General features: G+C 43.3%; 1 pseudogene across 1 annotated transcript in view; it reads left to right on the top strand.

Annotated features, from left to right (window-relative positions):
• The window catches only part of LOC144768989 (uncharacterized), a 641,387-nt pseudogene that overhangs the window by 32,231 nt on the left and 588,091 nt on the right, over positions 1-21,065 (top strand). The window contains exon 3 of the transcript XR_013598658.1: positions 11,727-11,873. The product of XR_013598658.1 is annotated as an uncharacterized LOC144768989 (transcript). The remainder of the gene's footprint in view (positions 1-11,726; positions 11,874-21,065) is intronic.

The raw sequence follows: 21,065 nt of genomic DNA, 5'->3' as shown, positions 1-21,065 counted from the left end.
AGAATGTGGCCTAACGGCTAGGGCAGTGGACCTCAGGGCTGGGGAATCGGGATCGAGTCTCAGCAGGGACACTCAACATTCTGTGATTCTGGGCAAATCACTTAATCTCCCCGTGCCTAACAAAAAATAAATGAATGAGTCTGGCTGTAACGTAACTGGTGCTCATGTAAAGCGCTCTGATACCTTCGGGTCTATTTTGTGCTATATAAAACACCACAATTTACTTTAAGCTCTCGAACAAGGTTCACAGGTCAAGACCTCCCAAGTTAGTGTACAATCTCTTTTGAATTAATTATGCGGGGGAGCTTGAATTTTTTCCCGAACTCTGTCGCATTCAACATGAACGTCCATGGCCTATTGGCTACAGAGATAACACTCAGCTTTTGCAATGTTTTCTGCAAATTTAAACTCATCTCCAGCTTGGCAAATATCAACATATTGATGAGCAAGAGATAGCTCCATCCAAACAGAGACAAAAGAAAAGTATTTGTGCAAGAATCCACAAAGTTATACGCTCCTTTATCCCAACAGCAAATTTTGGTCACGTCCTTCCTGTCAAAACAGTAAACAAAGCCAAGAGGCATTGGTTAAATGTGCTAAAATATGCACTGAAAGCACATTAAAGACCCCTGGTGGTGGCAGGAAGAGCTAGAGTATTAAATGCCCCCATGCAGTTCTGTACCGCTGCTCGAGTGGAGGTAGAAGGATATTCTCAAAATGCTCCAACAGAATTAGGTGAGAGATGACTACTCCACTGGAGTCAGCATCGACCACCTAGTGTGGCATGCTTCATCATTAGGTTTTCCATCTAGCCTTGGTAGGCATCTCTTTGTAGTCCAGATCATAGTGTGCAACTTTTTGTTGAGCATGTGGTGTGATGGTGGTAGGAAATGTGTAGTAGAAATGAAGGTTCTGAGAAACAGATACACTTGACTGTGCTTGACAGATTTGGTTATTGAGAACGTTCAGTCTAACTCTCTTTGTAGAATCTACTTTCTCGCACACACACAATAGTTACTAGGACTAGATTAAGCACTTTTAGGAAGCATAATTACCTGTTATGTGAATTTAATCTGCCCATACGGTAAATAGACAAAATATCAAATTCAAAATATCGAATTACCAAAATATTGAAGTCAAAATATAGAATGGACAAATTATTGAATGGACAGAATATAGTGGTGAAAAATATCGAATTGACGGTAAGTAATATAATATCGATTTCGTCATTTTTACCCCTACGCTATCCAACATTTTCCCTACTTTTGCACTCTCTGGAGTGGGAATAGTAATTTTTACCCCTATGCTATCCAACGCTTCCCTACTGTTGCACTCACTGGAGTGGGAATAGTAATTTTTACCCCTACGCTATCCAACGCTTTCCCTACTGTTGCACTCACTGGAGTGGTAATAAATTAATTATTTAATAATTTTAAAGTTATTTAAGTATTTTTAAGTATGTTTTAGTTAATTATATATATTATTTCATAAATTTTAAATTACTTTAAAGACATTTAAAAAACATTTGATATTTGGACTAACTATATTTTTTAAAACGATATTTTTGATTCGATATTTTTGTACTTGCCTGTTTGTAGATAGGAATTCGATATTTTAGCATTCTATATTTTGGCATCGATATTTTGGTAAGTCTATATTTTTGTATTCGATATTATGTCAGTGATCCGCCCATACATCACAGTACAGGTAGCAGTGTGGTCATAAAGTACCCAGGATGGATGCCCTATACTTTCTGTGCTCCTAGTAGCGGGAACAAACTTGTCACACAAATGATGTAAAAATAACGTTCTTCCAAGTACTTTAGTGATCAACTTCAGAAGAAAGATGGAAATGCAGGTCAGTGTGATCCAGAAGCACAGGCTGCATTGTGAAGTTGTGCAGATCTCTGGCTTTAAGCCCTAAAGGAGGTACAGTGACAAATATCTCCCTGACATCACATGAAGGTCTTAGCTCCCCCCAGCACTTGTCTGGCTTCTTTACAAAAGCATAAGTTCAATGCACTGATCTACAAATGGAGCAAAATGTAGTACAGCCTCTTCCTCTAGTAGAATTGTCCAAAGTGCTACTGTAGCTCCCGGGCTTGAGCTTTGTATTTTATCTGATCACAAGGGTGAGTACCCATTTCTTTGCCATTTATGTTGCAGCAAAATCATTTCTGCTATCCCAGACCATGGCTTTTATTTGAAGAGTTGTCTGCCCAGCTTCTGGTGGGCAGCTTATCCTCATCAGTGTGTCCCTAGAACAACAACGCCTTTTTCAGGCCTGTGAAATAATAGGCCAGGAGAGGTGCAAAAGCTGACAATACAGGATGGCTCTGTATTACCAAATTCAAAGGTAACACTCACTCATTTGATCACTCTTGCCATCTTTTAAGGGACATCCATTAAACACTTGCATTTATTCCATGCTTTCATCCCAATCCTTAGTCATTCAACCAATGTTGCTTTGTGATGTCAAAGTTCTTCCTCTGCCTCCCATCTTAGAAATAGGTCAATCATGCCTCATCTAATGCATTACCTAAATGGAAATATTGTGTTTTATTAGACTGCAGATGCAACCTCTTCTCATGTCACCAGTGGCACAATACGAAATGATTCCTCCATGGTGAATTCCTCATAAATTGAATTCAAAGTGGCAGCCTCAAAGATATCCAAAGTCCTTGAGTAGATTCTGTGCTTGAAGAAGGATGCACCAGTCTGCGTCACAGAGGCTGCATGGGCCTAGATCATGCCGCTTGAGAGGATATTGCAGGTGGCCTGGCAGTAAACACTGAACTTTTTTGACTTAGCTGAAGAACCACATGTCTGCAGAGAAGTGAATCAGAAATAATGCATGTAGTTCATGTCTTTGTTAACACTTTCACAGTTCAGGTGGTATTTTCCTTTTTTTTTTCATTATTCCTTTTTTTTTTATTTGAGCAAGTTCAAATTAATACAGAAAAATTCATATTCATATATTACAAATAGCATACATTATTAATGACCAGGTAATACATCAAAGCTTATAGCGTCAGGATCTCGTGTTATGCGAAATTTGTGGGAAAAAAATCAGAAGTAAAATCACAATAAGAGTGTAGAATTCATAGTCCTATTGCACGTGGCATTTAGGGATTTCTTTTATCATTGTACCAGACAGTAATCGGAGCCCAAATCTGGGCCCCATGAATTCTAGATTTTTTCCGTCTAGCTTCATAAATAGCTGTCTCTTGTTTATAAATCCCCAAAAACCGAGTTAACCACATTTGGAAGGTAGGTGCGTCTGGTTCTTTCCAATGGGCAGCAAATATATGATCCGAAACACCGCCATACCTAAGAATACAGACATTTCTTCCTCCTTGCTATAACCCAGAGTATTATCATGGCCTAATAAATACAGTGTTGGTGAAGTTCTTAATTTATGCCCAAAGATTTCTGCCCAGTAGTCGGAGATAATTTTTTTAATTAGATCTAATTTAGGGCAATCTGCAAGCATATGTATAAGATTCGCTGGGCCCAGGCCACACCTTGGACATTGATCGTTTAGTCTTTGGCCCCAGTTATATAACTTTGCTGGTGTATAATATAGGTCATATATTGTTCTATAATGTTGGGCCTTTAAATTAAACGCTAAAAGCAATTTAGAAGACAATAGCAGTGACATGTCAACATCGACATTGGGATTATCTAGTTTTATTGCCATCCTCTCTCGACACGCTCCATATCATCACGTTGATTCTTTATCAATAACTCATATATAGCCCCTATCCTGGTGGCCCGCCTAGCTATGATTTCAAAGAAGGGGATAGTTTCTAACTGAATTTTTGGTGAGAGATGAGGAATGATAGTGTAAACTTGTATACATTTCAAATAGTCAGTGGGAGGGATCGAAAACTTTAATTGTAGATCCCCAAATAGCAGTCTGGGTCCTTGACCAAGAAAGTCGCCCACAATTACAATCCCTGAATTCTCCCATTTTCTAGAGGTTCTATCATTAAATTGAGCTGGTAAAATCGAGCTATACCAAAGAGGAGTATACTTGGTATATTTCGGTATTGCTAGGTGTTTTGAAGAGCGTTTCCAATTATTCCATGCATCGATAATAATCTTAAATTTGTTTTTTTAAAGTACGAGGGTTCTAATTGCCTTAATAACAGCCCTCTGGCTTTATCCCCTAATGCCAATTCATATATCGATGGTATATTCTGATCTGGTGCCACTTCAGTTATTGGCTTGGTGTTAAATAATGGGGCCATTTGTTGAAGAAGAGTTGCCCAGAGATATAGCGTCATATTTGGAATAGCTAACCCTCCCCTATGCTGTGGTCGTGCCAGATATGGCATTGCCCTCCTGATTTTTCCATAGTTCCACACAAATTTAGACATACAGGAATCTATGATTTTAATAATATTATCCCCGACCATCAGCGGAATTGCTCGAAATAAGTATAATATTTTCGGGAAAATATTCATTTTAACGTAGTTCCCCCTGCCTAGGATTGATAAATGAAGGTTATTTACCCTTATGAGATCCTTTTTAATTTTCTTAATCAAGGGATCGTAATTAAGTTGGTTAATTTCCTTCACCTTAGGAGATATACAGACTCCAAGATATGTGGCTTGGTTGACCCTATACGGGCTTTCAAATAGGATATTTTCTGTGCATAAGACCATTGTCTTGTCCCCATTTAGGGAATACCCTGAGTAGAAACCAAAGATCTGGGTAATTTGTTCAATCTCCCGAATTGCCTCAGCAGGGTTGGATGTTAATACCGCCACATCATCGGCATAGGCTAGTATTTTAGTATGAAATATGCCAACTGTCACGGGCTCTATTAAGTTAGATTTGAGCAGTTTTAAGATTAATGAGTTGATTTAAAGAGCAAATAAAATTGGCGAGCACGGACACCCTTGTCTCGTGCCCCTTTGAATATTGATAAACTCCGATTCAATGCCCCTCACGGTGAGTTTAGCCTTGGGGTCAGCATATAATGCCTTGATGGATTTGGCGAAGCCCGTCCCAGTTGTTTAATTCCAAAACTCCCCATAGGAACTCCCAAGAGACTCGATCAAAAGCCTTCTCGGCGTCAAGCAGGATCATCGACATCTGGCCCCCCGTTACTCCCATGATGTCAAAAAGAGAGATGGCTCTACGGGTGTGATCTGTAGTACCCTTTCCGGGGATCAAGCCATGCTGCCACGGGGAGACCAGATGTTCGACAACCCTGCTAAGCCGGTTAGCGAGAATCTTGGCATAGAGCTTTGAGTCGGAGTTTATCAAGGAAATGGGCCGATATGAAGAAGGCAATTCGGGAGGTTTCCCCTTTTTAGGAAAAATGGCTATGTTTGTGTATCAATAATCAACATCAAAACGGATTCAGGGAGGGTCCAAGGGATATAAGGTTTAAAGACCCGTACCTGGTTATTATCCCCAGCAACTTCTATATGTATAACACAGAAAACACAGAGGGTCTATCAGCTTAATTATATAGCTGGACTGTCAGTCCGAGTCACCAGGATCTTGGGGTGTATAAATCACATGAAGACAGCATAATTCAATATACGGTGAACACCATGTGTATAGGAAAAGCCAACACAGCGCAGATCATTCATACATGGCTGAAAAATCCAAAACAATTAGTGAAGGGTTTCCATCAAATAGACTCAGTGATCAGTCCTATCATTTGGCCAAACCCAAGTGCATGTCAGTCTGGTCCCCTGATCATTGGGACAGCAAACACCGCACCATCTATTGCTGGTTAAGGATTTGGTCCACCAACATACGTGAACCGTCAGTGATGGCACTTGCCACGACTTGGTCCTCTTTTTGATAAAGCCTTTGGTAATGACGGTGGAAAGTATCTGAAATACCTATAGGTGACGTATGTTTCTGCCCTTCAAAGTCGATAGATTGTATCATATTATAAGATTGTTTCTGCCGTGTACGCAGGGCAAGTTGTTTCCCCACCCTCTCCCCATTTTCGTAAATATTATTTTGGTTTACCTGGAAAGTTTCAGCTGCTTTTTGAGTCAGACCGCTGTTAATCTCTGTTTTAAGAACTAGTATTTTACGCAGAGTGTTCTCGCCCTCCTCCCCTCGGTGTATCTGGGTGGCATGTTGTTCTTCTAAATTTGCTAATTCAGAGTTAAGTCGATCATTTAGTCTATCGTGATCTTTCTTACATTTAGCCACAAAGGCAATGGTCTCCCCCCTTAAAGCTGCTTTAAGGCAGTCCCAGACCACCAATCTAGGGGCACTATACTGGTTATAAACAAAGAATTCCTGTGCCCAAAGGGTTATATACGATATATACTCTCTGTTTGCCAGCAGTTTTCGATCAAATGACCACTGAGAGTAGGGCCTCTTATAGTTGGTGATATCGAGGGTAAGAATAAGCGCATTGTGATCTGAAAGTGTTTTTGGAGATTTAGTTATATCTACATTTGTAGCATTTTCTATAGGTGTCATTATATAATCGATCCGGATATATTTATTGTGGGGAAAGGAGAAATAAGTATATCCAGGATCGTTTCTATTTTTCAGATTCCATATGTCCATTAAATTGTAACTATCCATAAGTTGATTTACTGCCCTATAAACTTTGGGCTTTCGCCCATTATACGTCTGCTGTGCTGGACTGTCCTGCGAAGGACCCAGAGCTATATTAAAAACCCCACAGACAACTAGTGAACCTGCCCAGGATGCCAGTTCCAGCTCGAGATCTTGTAATATCTGAGGGTCGTCTTGATTTGATCCATACAGTGAGCAGATGGTAATGCCTATGTCAAGGTGAACTATGGCCCACCTACCCAAGGGATCAGCTAGTCTACACCTGGGTTGGCCCCAAAAAGTTTTTGCTAAAATAGCGACCCCTCGTGTCTTAGACGTTTGTGTTGTTAGGGCCAGAACATTATAACCAGGTATATTTAGCAAATCCTTGTCACCCACCGAGATGTGGGTCTCCTGTAAGCAGAGCACGTCATAAGAACCCATGCGGATTATTTGATAGAGTTGGGCCCTTTTACCCCTATAATTGAGCCCTGCAACGTTCCAGGAACATAATTTTAACTTCCCCATTGTATATTTTCAGCAAACAAACCGTCAATAATATTATAGGTCATTTTTCCCCTGTGTAGGTATGGCCGTAGTTTCCAATTCCCAAATTTATTTGGGTTTACTTGTACATCTCTTATTACAGATTTTGATGTATACTTTGTATATTTGAGCTTGCTCTTTTTATTTCTTTTTTGTCCCCCCTCCCCCCCCTTCCAGAACCTCCCCTCCCACACCCCTCCCCCCTCACACCCAAAAAAGGGCAATAAGACTCTATGAGAGTCTGTAGTGATGGAGCAGTGCTACCTAACCAGTGCTCAACGATATCAAAACAATGTAAAGAGAGAAAAAAAATACTACGCGGAAACAAACAAAAAATAAATAGAGAAGGAGAAAAAGAAAAAGGGAGAACAAACCATCTTACTTATTCTAACATGTCATATCGTATATCTATGTTTTATTCTGCCAAGCGAGCCTTTTCATATAAAAGTCTAAATACTCCTATTCCCTTTATCCCTCCAAATAAAGAAAAAAAAAAAAGATAGGAAGAAATAAGACGAGGAAAAAATAAAAATAAATAAGAGGTATGAAGGACAATAGAGATATCAAGCAGGAATAAGAAGTATGTGTATACACATAAAGATGATATAACAGTACTGTCCCCCTCCTTCTCTCCCCCTCTCCAAAATCTATACTTAATTCAGGCTATCTACATAGTCCTTCACCTTGATTTCCGAGGTGAAGAATCTTGTTTGGCCTCCAAAGATTATTTTCAGTGTAGCCGGATTATTGAGATACGCCTCCGCCTTCTTCTCTAAAAATGGTTCAATCATTTGTCGCAGGTGCCATCTCCTTTCTACGGTTACATGGCAGAAATCCGGTCGGACGAAATAGGAGGTTGAGTCTCTGCTGCGTCGTGCTTCAGGTCTAGCCTTGTCGGAGATGGCTTGTCTTAAAAGAAAGTTCCCAAAATATACTAGAATCGCTCGGGGGTATCCCCCGGGTTTTATTGCAGGTTTTAATGTCAGTGGGACTCTATGTGCTCGTTGCACTTCCATATCCCAGTTCCAACTGGAGAGTTCTGGTAGAGTATCTCGGAAGAGTTGTATTATATATGCGTGGACATCGTCTCCCTCGATTTTTTCTGGGATACCTAGGACGCGCAAATTGTTCCTGCGTAAGCGATTTTCGCAATCTTCCAGCTTCCACCTTACGTCAGCTAGTTCTGCCTCATGGGAGTCAACTCGTTCTTGGGTTGCAGCGGCCTCGGTTTCATTGGACACTATGTGAGCTTCCACCTCAGTCATTCGCTCGTTAAAGGTGCCAACAGTTCTTGCTAGTTTGCGTACAACCCCTTGGACTTTGTGGAGGGCTGCCGGTGCCTTGCGCCCATCCTTAGACGTTTCCTCCCGATGTGAGGCAATGGCCTGAAGAACAGTATCCATAACTGAGGTTAGCGTGGCCCCCGACTGGTGTGGATGATCCAACGGTGCCGAGCGAGAGGAGTGGGGTGGGTGGGCTTGACTAATAGACTGGACTGATGCAGAGTAATCCCAGGTCAGGTCTGCTGCCCCGTGATGGCTCTTTTTCTTTTTTAAGACTGTTTTCCGGCCAGCCCTGGGATCGTTATATTTCAAATTTTGGTCCCTCTCTGTGGTGAGATCAGAGTTAGCGTCATCCTCAAAATCCTCCTCAGTCCCACCTGACCATCCGGCATCCTCGGAGAATGAGAAGAAATCGGTCGGATCTTTATCAGTCTCAGCAATCTCAGCTGCTGCCTCTATAACATTGAGTTTATGCAATTCATTTCTCCCCACGTTCTCCAATTTGTCTTTTTTTTCAACACTGATTGAATTGTCCTCCCCAAAACCATGTACCAACACTGGTGTAATTGCCTGGCCCCCCAGGGGACCAGGGGTAACTGACGCACTTATTCTATTGGTCATTGTACTAAACATCTCAACAGGCTCTAATAAAACAGTCTCATGGGTATTTGAAATTGATATTAGGGGGGTTGTACCTTCAAACCGAACCTCCTCTTCTGATGGCTTGACATTCCCCGTTCCGTCTGTCATTCCGCCGCCTGCCTCCGTACTAGGATCAGTTATTCCCAAAACAATAGGGTCTAAAGCGTCAGAGGCAGGCTCCAGCCTAATATCGCCGTCAGCCACTCCAGCCTGCTCTAGCACGGGTAATCCATCCCCGTTTTAGCTACCTCCAGTGCAGTCGGCAGAGTCAGCACTGTCGATTGTCTCTTCTCCCTGCCAAACACAGTTGGTATCACGGGTGTTTTTGTTGAAGTTGTCCCTGGAGCTCTGCGGAGCAGATCAACCACCGAGGGTCCTGGCGTGATGAGTGGCTGTCTAGCTGATTTCGGGGTGAGCGTTGCCTCCGCATCCCGCCCTCCTGCATCACCGCCGCCACCGCCTCGCTTCAGTGCGAGTTCCCGGTCTCGTAATGCCTGCTTTGCCACTCTCGTCTTCGCGGCTGTGGCCGCCAGTGCTGCTGCGTTTTTTGGTGCCATACTCCCACCATCAAGCTCTGCAACCAGGTAAGCGCTATCACTCGCGCCAGTTGTTTGTAAATTGGTTGAGAAAAACTCACTTGTCCGTAAGCCCCCAAGGAGCCATAAAACTGCGACGCCGATCAGGGAGGTAAAGAGGGAACACAGTTTTTTTAACGAAGCCCTCTTCTCGTTAGTTGCCGTTGCCGTAAGCTCAAGGGGCATTAACACTCCAGTTTCCATTCTCTGTAGGGTACTTAAATATTGTATTCAGAGCCAAAACTACATCTCTCCAGGCACCCGTTGATTAATATAGCGATAACCCGACTTCTAGTAATGCTTCCATTCCGCGATCTCCATTACAGCCGGCACTGGTCAGGATGCACCTTACAGCGGTCTAGCATACCGCCGCCATCTTGCCCGCTATCAGGTGGTATTTTCCACAGTTACTGTAGATTGTGAAGCCAGGACTTTGAAGAGACCTCTGGGTCAACAGGTCTCTAACCCAACTGGATGCCATTGATGATGACTTCCAGGGTCAGCAGGACCAGGAAAGACTAAGAACAAGAGGACGGTAAAGCAGAGGAATAAGTATAGACAGCAGGCTCGCTTATCTACTTTATTTTATGCTATGCTACGATAGATCATGAGTAATTAAGACATATAAAGAAGACCCCTTGGTATCAATGTTCCTTGTAGACAGTAGTTCTGACATCCTGGCAGCTACCCACCTCGAAAGTATTTGATGTCTCCCCAAGGACTTAGATGTTACTTTAGGTCAGTGCACTTTACATTTGTGGCTTCTTTGCAAGGAAAGCCCAGCCAGTGGTTATGTTATGTAGTTACACTACAGCAGTAGGCGTCTGATCTTTTTAACCCCCAATGCATGTTTGAGTTGTGCTCCTGTCTTAATCAATCCATTCTTGGTTCCCTTAGCTGTCAGCCCTCAAAGGAATAGTAACTTTGAACCAGCCAAGTAATGTTAGCTTGCGATACAATAGATTCTGATACTTGTTAATGAATGTTCATCAGTAATCATCCTTTCGTCTTTACTCTGAGTCCTAGTGGCCCATCAGGATCTCGGGCTAATCGCCATCGCCCGCATGGCGGTGGCGATCAGCCCGAGATCCGTCCCCGCCCACCACCCATGTCCCCCCCGCCCAATTACTATGGCCGGGGACCACGGCGGACGGAAAAATCGTCCGCCACTTTTCTGCCCGGTCAACAAGTTGACCGGGCGGAAAAGAGTTTAATATGGTGGCGGTGTCAGTTAGACACCGCCAGCCATATTAGGATGTGGGCTGGAACATACCTTTCCGTGGTGGCTTGCGGCCACGTAAAGGCATGCGGAGTCTGCTTGCGGGGGCCCGTTGCAGCCCCCAGGGACTCCGGGGCGGTAGGGGGTGCACATGGGGGTTACCTATGGTACCCCCATGCACTTCCATGCACAACATGGGAGGTGCCTGCCATGTTGTGCATGGAAGTGCACGACATGCCTTTCTGTCATTGTGGCGGACGGTGCTGAGTGCACCACCCGCCACAATAACAGGAATGCAGGATGCGCCCGCCACTGTGGCGGGCGCATCCTAATGACCCCCACGAGACACCTGCCCTTATAGCGGGCGGTCCCATTTCCCGATAGGATCCGCCCGCCATCCTAATGACCCCCCTAGTCTTCCTCTTCTCACCTTCTTTCCCTCCTTGTTTCTCCTCTAACACTTAGGACCTGATCAGATATTCTGTAAACTTGGTATTCAAGTGTGGTTGGAATCAGTGGGGTGGAATTATAGGAATGGGGAGCAAAGTAAGATCTCTAATGTAGAAAGAATACAAAGAAAATAGCCTTCATAGAATATAAAAAAAATAGCCTTCATCTTGGACAATGACTGCCACTGAGCAAAGGAACTCCTCACATAAATAGGTACTGGAACGAGGAACATGAACTCAAGGTTAATGAAGCGTAGCCAAGAAAGAACATAGTGCAGAACAAACTCGGATCTGTCCGTTCCATTTGGTAATATGGACTTGACTGCTCAAAGCACCCAAACATAATTTATTTCCACCCTTTAAAAATAGAAAATGGCAGAACTGAAATGAATGAACATAACAAGACTAAAAAAAAAAGTTTCAGTGCTGGACTTTCTAAGCTTCTCTTTCCATTCTTTTCTATTCAGAACGGCCTGGCAAGTGCCCAATTGTTAATTTCAAAGAGGCTGGCATTAAAAACAGAAAGGATTTTTGCAGCTCAGACAGTGAGTGCGCGAGAGGACTAAAGTGCTGCCTCACGAAGACAGGACGCAGGTGTGAGCCGTCTTTAAAAGGTATGTGGCTGAAGATACTGTGCTGCAAAGCGAAATAATTGTGACCTCTCCTTCATGCTTTGGGGTTGCTTGTGTCTATGTGTGCGGCAAACACAAGTAGTGCATCTTCTGGCTTCATTCTCCTTATGGTATTTTCTATGTTTACTTAGGAGTTAGAGTTTTCCTTTTCTCGTGCATCAAGATGATGTTAGGTTGATGCTTTTTAAGTCTTTTTTCCAACAGCGGAGTACCCTAACATCGTCTTGATGTGAGAGCTCTTGATTTCAGCAAATGAACAAAAAGTTAGAGAGAGGGTGTGATTTGGATCAGCCCTCTTCGGCTTCTGTCTTGAATGTGATTTTTATGCTTTTCTGTTGCTTGGATGGGCAGTCTGTCAATGCTAAGGTTTAGAGGATGGTCCCCCTTTGTTTTCCTGTTGGACTTTGTTCATGGGATTTTTTGGTTAAATAAAACAGTTATTGTTGGGTTAATAAATAAACATCACAATAAACCACATGTAAATGTAGTAGATAAAAGTAACAGGTAATAAAATCATCAAATCATTCAAGAGGCATGAGCAAAACAAATGCACTTGACCGAACCTCCCAACTAAACCCCCTGCAAAATGCTGCATTTATATTATTGTCATATCAGTCATGTACAGTGGGTTAGCAACAGGAATATTCAAGTGAAAGTTAAAGTGTTTAATGCATAGAAGAGTCTCTGGCCTGGCAAGTGGCCTCCTAATGTATGAAGTATCAATAAAGTGCCAAGTGTTGTGCTTCCTAATGCATCCTTTTGTGCATTATGGTGATCCCTCTTGCATGTCTCTGAGCTAATACCAGAAATTCAGACTGGATTGATGGGTTTACTGTTAAAGTGGTAGTTACATATATAAGTCCAACTAAAAATAGATTAGAAGATAATGCCTTGTGTAATGCATTCAAGTGCAACCATGGTTACATCTCGCGGAACCCTCGTTCTGGTCACTGTAGAAGTTTCAGTTTGAATGTTGTACGCTAATGAATAAAGATGATGTTTATGAGCTCCGTGTGTGGCGTTTTCTTGTGCATGCTCCCGGGCTGTGGAGGACACGACAACTGGCGACGAAGGTGGACTACATGCCCCGAAGAAACAAGATTGCTGTGCCCGTGAGTTTGCAAAGATACAACAAAATATGCATGCTACATGAACTCCAAGCCAGTACAAAAGAATCTGCAGTTGGCTTGTGGAGTGCAAGCTCCACCCCAGCCCTTACAAGTCCTCTTGGAGAAGTTAAAGGCCTAGCAGATGAGCTGAGCCATTATTCTAACAAAGAGAACTCTAAAGGCAGCGACAACCAGGTATGATGCTAAAGGCAGTGACAATGAGGTAACAACATAAAAGGCTGTGAAAACCGAATATGCTAAAAAGGCATTGGCAACTAAGTATAAGTAGTAAAATGTATTCACTGGACTCATGACCTCAAAATCGGGCGAGGTGACTCAAGAGCAAATACTGGGGTTGTGCTTGCAAGATTGTTGGCCCCCGGAGAAGGCGCCCAGGGCAGGGTAAGTCTGCAGCCAGTGGCGTTCAGTACAACTAAAAAGTCTTCAAGATAACAAAACCTTCTAGTTTCTGCCACAAGACCCATGACATATGGTCCTGCCACATTTTAATCCCCCACACCATTCAATACCACTCTTCGATACCACCAGTTAGCAGAGTGTTGGTGCCAGATGGACCACATGGTTTGAGACTTTCTATGACTTCATTGATGCTCTGGAAGAAGTAAATGATAAAATAAATCATTAAATACTCAAAGAATGTTGATGATGATGGAGTATAAGAAGTGATAAAGATAATCTCACAGACTGAGACAATATTGTGCCATCTGATCATATAAGCATTAGGAGCCAAGTTCAATCCAATGACAATGTGGACTGTGAAATGTACATATTCAATTAAGCGAGACAACAAGTTGGTGAAACTATGGATGAGTTTGTTGAGAGACTTGATGTGCTTTTCAAACACTGTAAGTTTAGAAAGTTTACTGATAAAGAATCCATGTACCTCAGAGTCATTGATGGCTGTCTTTCAGACTGTTCAGAAGACGCATGTTGAGAGAGATGCTTAGCTTAGAAAAAATTACTACAGGCTGCAAGAGCTGAGGAAAGAGCAGAAAGACAAGCTGTCAAAATAGAAGCTGAAGCAGCAAATGGTGGCTTGGCATTAATCACGAAGAGCAAATACAAGCACAAAGTGAATGCACGTAAGTTAACATCCTCGAAGTAAGAAAAACTGTGTTTAAGATGTGGATTTACTTTGTCCAGCCATCAGATAGACGTGCAAAGATTGCAGAAAGAACCACTTCATAACGATTTGCATAGCAAATGAGAAACCAATTGTGTCAGAAGCATTCTTACTACACTCACAAAGACAAAAGGCAACCTCAACTGCGATAGGTGGAAACTAAACAAAGTTGATTGTCATCAAGTTCATCCTGCAAGAGTTCCTCGATGTCACCATCGAGAAACGCTGAAGATGGGAATGTGCAAGGATTATTTCTATAAAGAAATGACATGCACACGTAGGCCTTGCTGCTTGCAAAGAAGACAAATGCATAACAATAACAAGTGAATCAACAAAACAAAATAATTCATATGGACATTGCCCCAAGATAACACTGAAAGTCACTGGTTGCCCCATAACCTTTGTAGTTGACAGTGGTGCATAAATTAACATCATCCCAATCAAACAATTTAACAATTTGTCACCTGTACTGCAATTCAAAGTGTCAAACACAAAAGGTGTATACCTGACCTGCGCCCAAACCGTTGCTGATTCAAGGATCATTCACAGTGACTTTGCGGCATAAAAAGACGTCTGTGCAAGCTCCAATCCACATTCTTCAAGGTATTTTGTCCATTGCATGTCTAATTAATTTTGAAACTGCTGCTGACATGAGACTAATGTCTATCAATTAAAAAATAAATACGCAATCTGAGATTGTGAGTCAATTCCCTAGGAAGGCGCAAAACAATGAAGGTGCAACGAAGACATTAGCATAAATATGGGACCCCCTCTACAAATATTTTCTAGGTCAGCAACGAAGACATCCAGGCTGTTGCACAGCGGTACTGCAGATGTGCATTTCACCTACAAGAACCGGTTAAAAAAGAACTAGAATAGCTGTTGAAACACAACATCATTGAGCGCTCTACCGGTCCCATGCCATGGGTGTCGCCCATAGTGGTAGTGCCAAAAAATGACAGTGGAGGTGTAATGTACATTTGCGTGGATATGCACCAGGCCAACCAGGCAATTGAGAGGGAAAGAAATCCTGGTCCACTAATTGCAGACATGCTCATGCAGATGATTGGAGTCAAATCTTTTCTGTCTTGACTTGAACAATGGCCAGAAGTAGATCTGGCTTGTGTGACAGACCATTGGATGTTATTTAATGTCCCAAAAATACAACTTCTAAAATAAATATGCACCTGTCCCTATTGCAGAGTCACACATCTATCCTGTTGGGTCGCCAATACACTTCCTAAAATCTGATTATGTCTTTAATAGTTTTACAAACACCAAGATATTTTCTTGGAAAGCCACTAATTTCTCTATTTTTCCAAAGAGGGACACAGTGAGTTATCGAAAGACGGTGCAAGCAAAGCTAAGTGGAATGGCATGCTTAAGTACTTCAATGCCCTTTACGTCAACCAATTGACCCTTGGAGTCTCTTGTGAGGTCAAGGGTTCAGGGCAAGCATGTCCTTCTGCAGACAGTCTGACAGTCCGTTTTTAGAATCTTTTCAGGTCAACGAGTATTCAAATTTCAGGTTCTGAGGGTACCACTTGTATACGTTTTGGCAGCCTGTGGGTGGAGGCCACCCCTTTGCCTAACCCTATAACTGGATCTGATCAGTTTTGACCTTTCCCCTGGTCTTGGTTCCTGTCTGTATAGGGAAACAGAGGGCAGGAAAACCCAAGTGTGAGCTGCATATGCCGGGGTCAGGGTAGGCAGGAAAGGGATGGGACCAACCCTCCTGCAACCTTTGAAGCTCAGGAAGGGGCAGGGTACAGACGCCTAGCTCATACTGCTCAGTACACTTCCCTACACCCTGCGCCCTTTTATCCACTGCTTGGGAGGAATACACTTCACACCACTGGAGACCTTTCCTGGTAATGTGACCCTGGACACTGACAGAAAGGCATCTTTGGTTGAGGGAGGAAATTCCAACTTTCTAAAAGTGGCATATTCGATAACAGTAAGTTAAAATCAGAGTTTACCATTAAAGACATTTTTAGATTACCATTAGAATGAGTACAATAAGTATTTTTCTAGATACTCCCATACAGAATTTTTCACTTATTAAAAGTATTAAGGTAAACTAGTGTTAGCCTGTGGGAGGCTAACCTTGCTTAAGTGAAAAATGACTTTGGGCTCTATTCACTGCTAGGACATGTAAAAATTAAGTACGCATGTCTCACTTTTTAAATACCATGCACCCTGCCCTATGAGCCTTTAGGGTCTACCTTATCGGTGTTTTATGAGTATTAAAAAGGAAGGTTTAGACGTGAAAAAAGGTTTATTTTGCCAGATGGAAATGGCAGTTTCAGAACTTCACACAGAGGCTGCAATGGCAAGCCTGAGACTTATTTTACAGTGCTACCTTACTTTACAGGTCCTGTGTACATGTGATAACATGTACTATGGACATGTTAGTAAATTAAAGGTACCAATCAGGTGTATACCAATCTTACCATGCTTGGAAGAGGGAGCAGGTGGAAAATGTGCAGAGTGCTAATGCCATCAAAATGAGTTCAGCAAAAATAAGTAGTGAATGCAAAAATCTGGGAGATTACCACACAAAAGATGGTAATTTCCAGCACTGGTGGCATGTCTTGTATGTTTGTAGAATGGCGTGTCGTCTGACTCTGTGGATGCCTGTGTGTTCTGTTGGGTCTCTGTCCAATGAGTTTTGAACTCTATGTGGCCTTTTGCCTCAGAACCCTGTGTTCTTTGTGTCTTTAGAAACGTGTTTGTCCTGTAATTCTAGAAAGCTGTCTTGTGTGTTTAGAAGTCTGCCCATTTTGAGTGAAATCCCTTGCCATGATAAGCGTGGCTCAATTCCACCCGAGTGACTTACCGCACTCATCTATAATTACCCAATAATAAGTCAGCCGGACAGTGGAGAAGAATAACAAAACAATTTATTAGGCCACAAACTCCCATATGAGAGGGCCCTGTTCGACCTCACCCCTAAGAGTGCGCCGAGAAGGACTAACTCATATCATTACAGTAACACATTATAATACGAAAAGCAGAGTAAGGCACGCCCATTTGTGGAAAAGTACTGGACCCCTGAGATGGTGAACAATGGTCTCATACAGTAGGCATCTGCACCTGGAATTGCAACATTTTCTTATCTAAATCCAAGGACACGGAGCCAGGCCTTAGCATCTCCAGCACATGAGAACAGAGTGATAAGGGGTTTCGCTAGTAGTTTCAGTCACAGTGGGCCGAAAGGCAAAAATGCTGACATGTGGAATATTCCTATTCCTATGGGAGGTGGAATGAGCAAGTGCAACGCGTACGAAAAGAGAGATGCTTCAAAATGGTGGCACACAGGCTAAGCTAAGAATAACTGTAATAATGTCACACGCATAAATGAATAACTATTGTTAGAATAAAAACGAAAATTCATAAATGAATATATCATTTGTTAGACACACTCTGCTAACTTATAAGCATACTATGGAAGTGGGCGGGGCGTGGGTGACTGAAACCTATCAGACCCTCCTTTTAGCAAGTGTGGCTAACATAATTGATACCTTTATTAGCCAAAAGGAGAATCTTTACATCAAGTCTAAGGGCCAGTACAACACGTTAATCGAGAACATCATCATCAATAAGCATCAGCCAACGGGGGTCATAAAGTTCAAGATCATTGGAAGCAAGGAATTGTTTTGTCCGTCGTTTAGGAACTCGTATGTTACTGGCACACATAGAGCAGCAAGGAGGAAGGCAATACACACAAAGGCAACATGTGAAAAGGACGCCAACTATCCCCACTAAACCCATCAATATTTTCCAACCCCATGAGGAGAAAACACCCCAGAACCATGTCTGCAAGGACCATGTACCGGTGTCCTGATGGAGTTCGGCCGCTAACCTATGGAGCTTCTGTACAGCTAAATTAACTGTCGGGCAGAGTCAGGGATGTATACACAGCAAGATGTCCCGATGACGCGACAAGCTCCACCCCTATCTGCAAGGATGACGTCTAACACCATTCTGTTCTGGATCGTAAATAATCTCATAGCCTGCATCTCAAGAGACATATTGGCTGCAATATCAGCCTCTGTAGTCACCACCTTTTCCATGACCCTCGACAGACGTCTAATGGCTCTACTGTTAAAGATAGGACCCCAGAATGGTAATAAACCCTTCGAGAAGTCTGTGAATTGCTGTCCAGAAGTGTCAGTCTGATCTACATCCTCTACCTGAATGTCCCTCCTTTTGCGCAGTCCTTGCATGATAGCAAACCGTCGGTGTGTTTTATGATAATCTGAAGGTGCCACATAAACAGGTGGAAGTAAGTACGCTAAGTAACATGTCCCACCCCAACCCTCAGGCAACCACAAATACCCATTATTTTCACATACGAAATAGATATTCGGGGGTGTAACCAGTGAAGGACTAAGGGGCAGTCGAATCGAGGCAGTCACATTACAGAGGCTGTCGCCCACTTTAATCGGACCTCTACCCTGAATACAAAAGTAAGGTGAAGGCCCAACTGTTGCTAGGGGTACCAGAGAATGGCCACTACTGTTTGTGCAGGAGGGTGTCTATATGCTAAGGAAGAGTTCAACTGTAGGAAACTCTCCCTCACTTTGTCAGTGTCGTTAGGCATCATAAATCGTTCTACCCTTTTCGAGCAAGTCTCTAAGAATGTTTGGTCGAAACGTCCATCAGTAAATAACCATCCAAGGGATGAAGGGGGTAGAGGGCGTACTCGCATTGTCAGTGTCGACCCCGCACCAGGGAGTCGGGGGGTCAGAGAATCAGGTTGCTGAAAAAACTTTACCATGCCTATCAGTGTATACCAGCCCACACAGCTATTCACAGGAGTCAATTGAAGTGCCAGTAACCTGTCCTTTTATATGCAGCAGAAGGGAGCAACCCACAGACCCAGCAATCTGTCACATTATACACAGCATGAGCATGATGTAAAGTTTTTATGAAAACATTATCACGGTAGCCTTTCCTCATACATTGTTCACCATAATCAACAGTAATCATGTTGTGCTCTGGTAAGGGAGAGGGAGTAGGAACCAGTTTGTGGACAGGGTAAGCTTCATCCAGAAAGAACAGTATTCCAAGCATTATCAAGAATATATTAATGAACACCACAATAACCACAATTTTGCCTTTTCGTGGTAGGGCATGCCATGGTGAATCTAGTTCTGGTCTGCGAGGAGCAGCAAAAGGCTGTTCCTCCTCTGGGATAGGACGGCCAAAGGGATACATTTCACCAAATGAACGGACCAAGGAATATCCTAAAAGTTCCAGACACTAGGGGCACTACTAAAAGTTCCAGACACTCCAAAACCGGCCAGAGGGGTGCTTCACCCTTCAAAAGGGCTCTTCTCCCTATGTCCGTTAAAGCCTCATAGGCAGGCTTCCAGTCTCGCAAACCCTAATCCCTCGATGAAGTCGCACAACTGCAGCGACTCAGGAGCACTGAACTTGGGCCCACACACAACTCTAGTGTTCCGTTCAGCAGTGTCTCAAAAGTGCACCAGGGCTCTTTCAGCAGTCCATCCCTATTACTAGGCTAACCTGTTTAATATAGTCCACTCCTAATCCCTACCTCAGCCCTTCTTCCAGTGCTCAGTTCTTTCGCCTCTCTTTCCTGGGCCGCAAGTTATAGCGAGTGCTCCCTCGCACTTCGGGGTCTGAGAACAGAATTGGGGGGTCACTTTCAAAAGAGGTGGCTGCCGTTGTTTGAGCACCGTGACCAAAAGAAGCCTCGCTACTTGTACTCAGGGCTGGCTTCCGCGCGTTCTCGTTGTGCTCCTCCCCGGTCAGTAAAGCATCAGAGAAGGGGAGATATCGAGGAACACACTCCGTCTCGTGATCTGCGACGCCACCTCGGACCCACACATCATAGGGTAGAGGAAGGGGAATTTTCTTCACATGGGAGGCATGCGTCCACGCCTTCCGACCCTCCACTCGAAGTGCGGTGCGGGTGGTGAGGAGCACCAACTTTGGCTCGGACCATCTAGGCTCCAAACAGGACTTCCGCTGGTATTTCTTCACCACAACCCAGTCCCCTGGGTTGATGTTGTGGCCAGGCCCCTCAGGCAGCGGCTTCAGTGTGTCTGCTACCTGCTGATGAATAGAACGAAGATCTTTAGTCAAAGCATACAGGTAATCTATCAACAAAGGGTATTCTATCTCAGAGAAACATTTAGGTCTAGGAACATCCCACACATTTGCAGGCCTACCAAATACAACTTCATGGGGGGAAACTCCTGTCTTAGAATTCACTGTTACTCTTGTGGAAAGTAGAGCAAGGGGAAGCGCGTCTGGCCAGCGTAGCCCTGTACTCTCCTGTATCTTGGCCATTTTAAGCTTCAGTGTACCGTTGAATCTTTCAACCAAACCCGCAGCCTGTGGATGTTGGGCTGCATGGAATTTTTGAGAGATTTGTAATCCCTTACAGATCTGTTTCATCAGTTCAGCATTGAAGGACGTGCCGTTATTGCTCCTGATCACTCTAGGTAAACCATACCTACTAAAATACTCCTTGATCAGCATCTTAGCTGTCGATATGGCTGTACAGTCTTTTGTTGGAAAAGCCTCCACCCATCTACTGAATGAGCACACCACCACAAGGACGTATTTAAGGTTATTCACCCTTTCCATTTCAATGTAATCCATCTGTATCACTTCAAAGGGGTAGGATGGGGGTGCGAAATTACCTACAGGGACATGTGTTCCCTTCCCAGGATTATGTCTTATGCAAACCATGCACTGCTGTACCAAATGTGTCGCCACCCTGGAAATGTTCTTATTACTCCACACCGGATCTAATAATTTGCATATTCCCTTGGCACTTATATGAGCTGGTCCATGTGCCATCGTCACTACTGGGAGGACATATGCATTCGGGAGCAACCACCGTCTTTTGCTGTCACATCCGTCCAACATTCATCCGAGTCC

The sequence above is a fragment of the Lissotriton helveticus genome, chromosome 7 (genome assembly GCF_964261635.1).
Source record: "Lissotriton helveticus chromosome 7, aLisHel1.1, whole genome shotgun sequence".
NCBI lineage: Eukaryota > Metazoa > Chordata > Amphibia > Caudata > Salamandridae > Lissotriton > Lissotriton helveticus.
The sequence above is the reverse complement of the archived record's forward strand: the minus strand, read 5'-3'. Positions and strand labels throughout refer to the sequence as shown.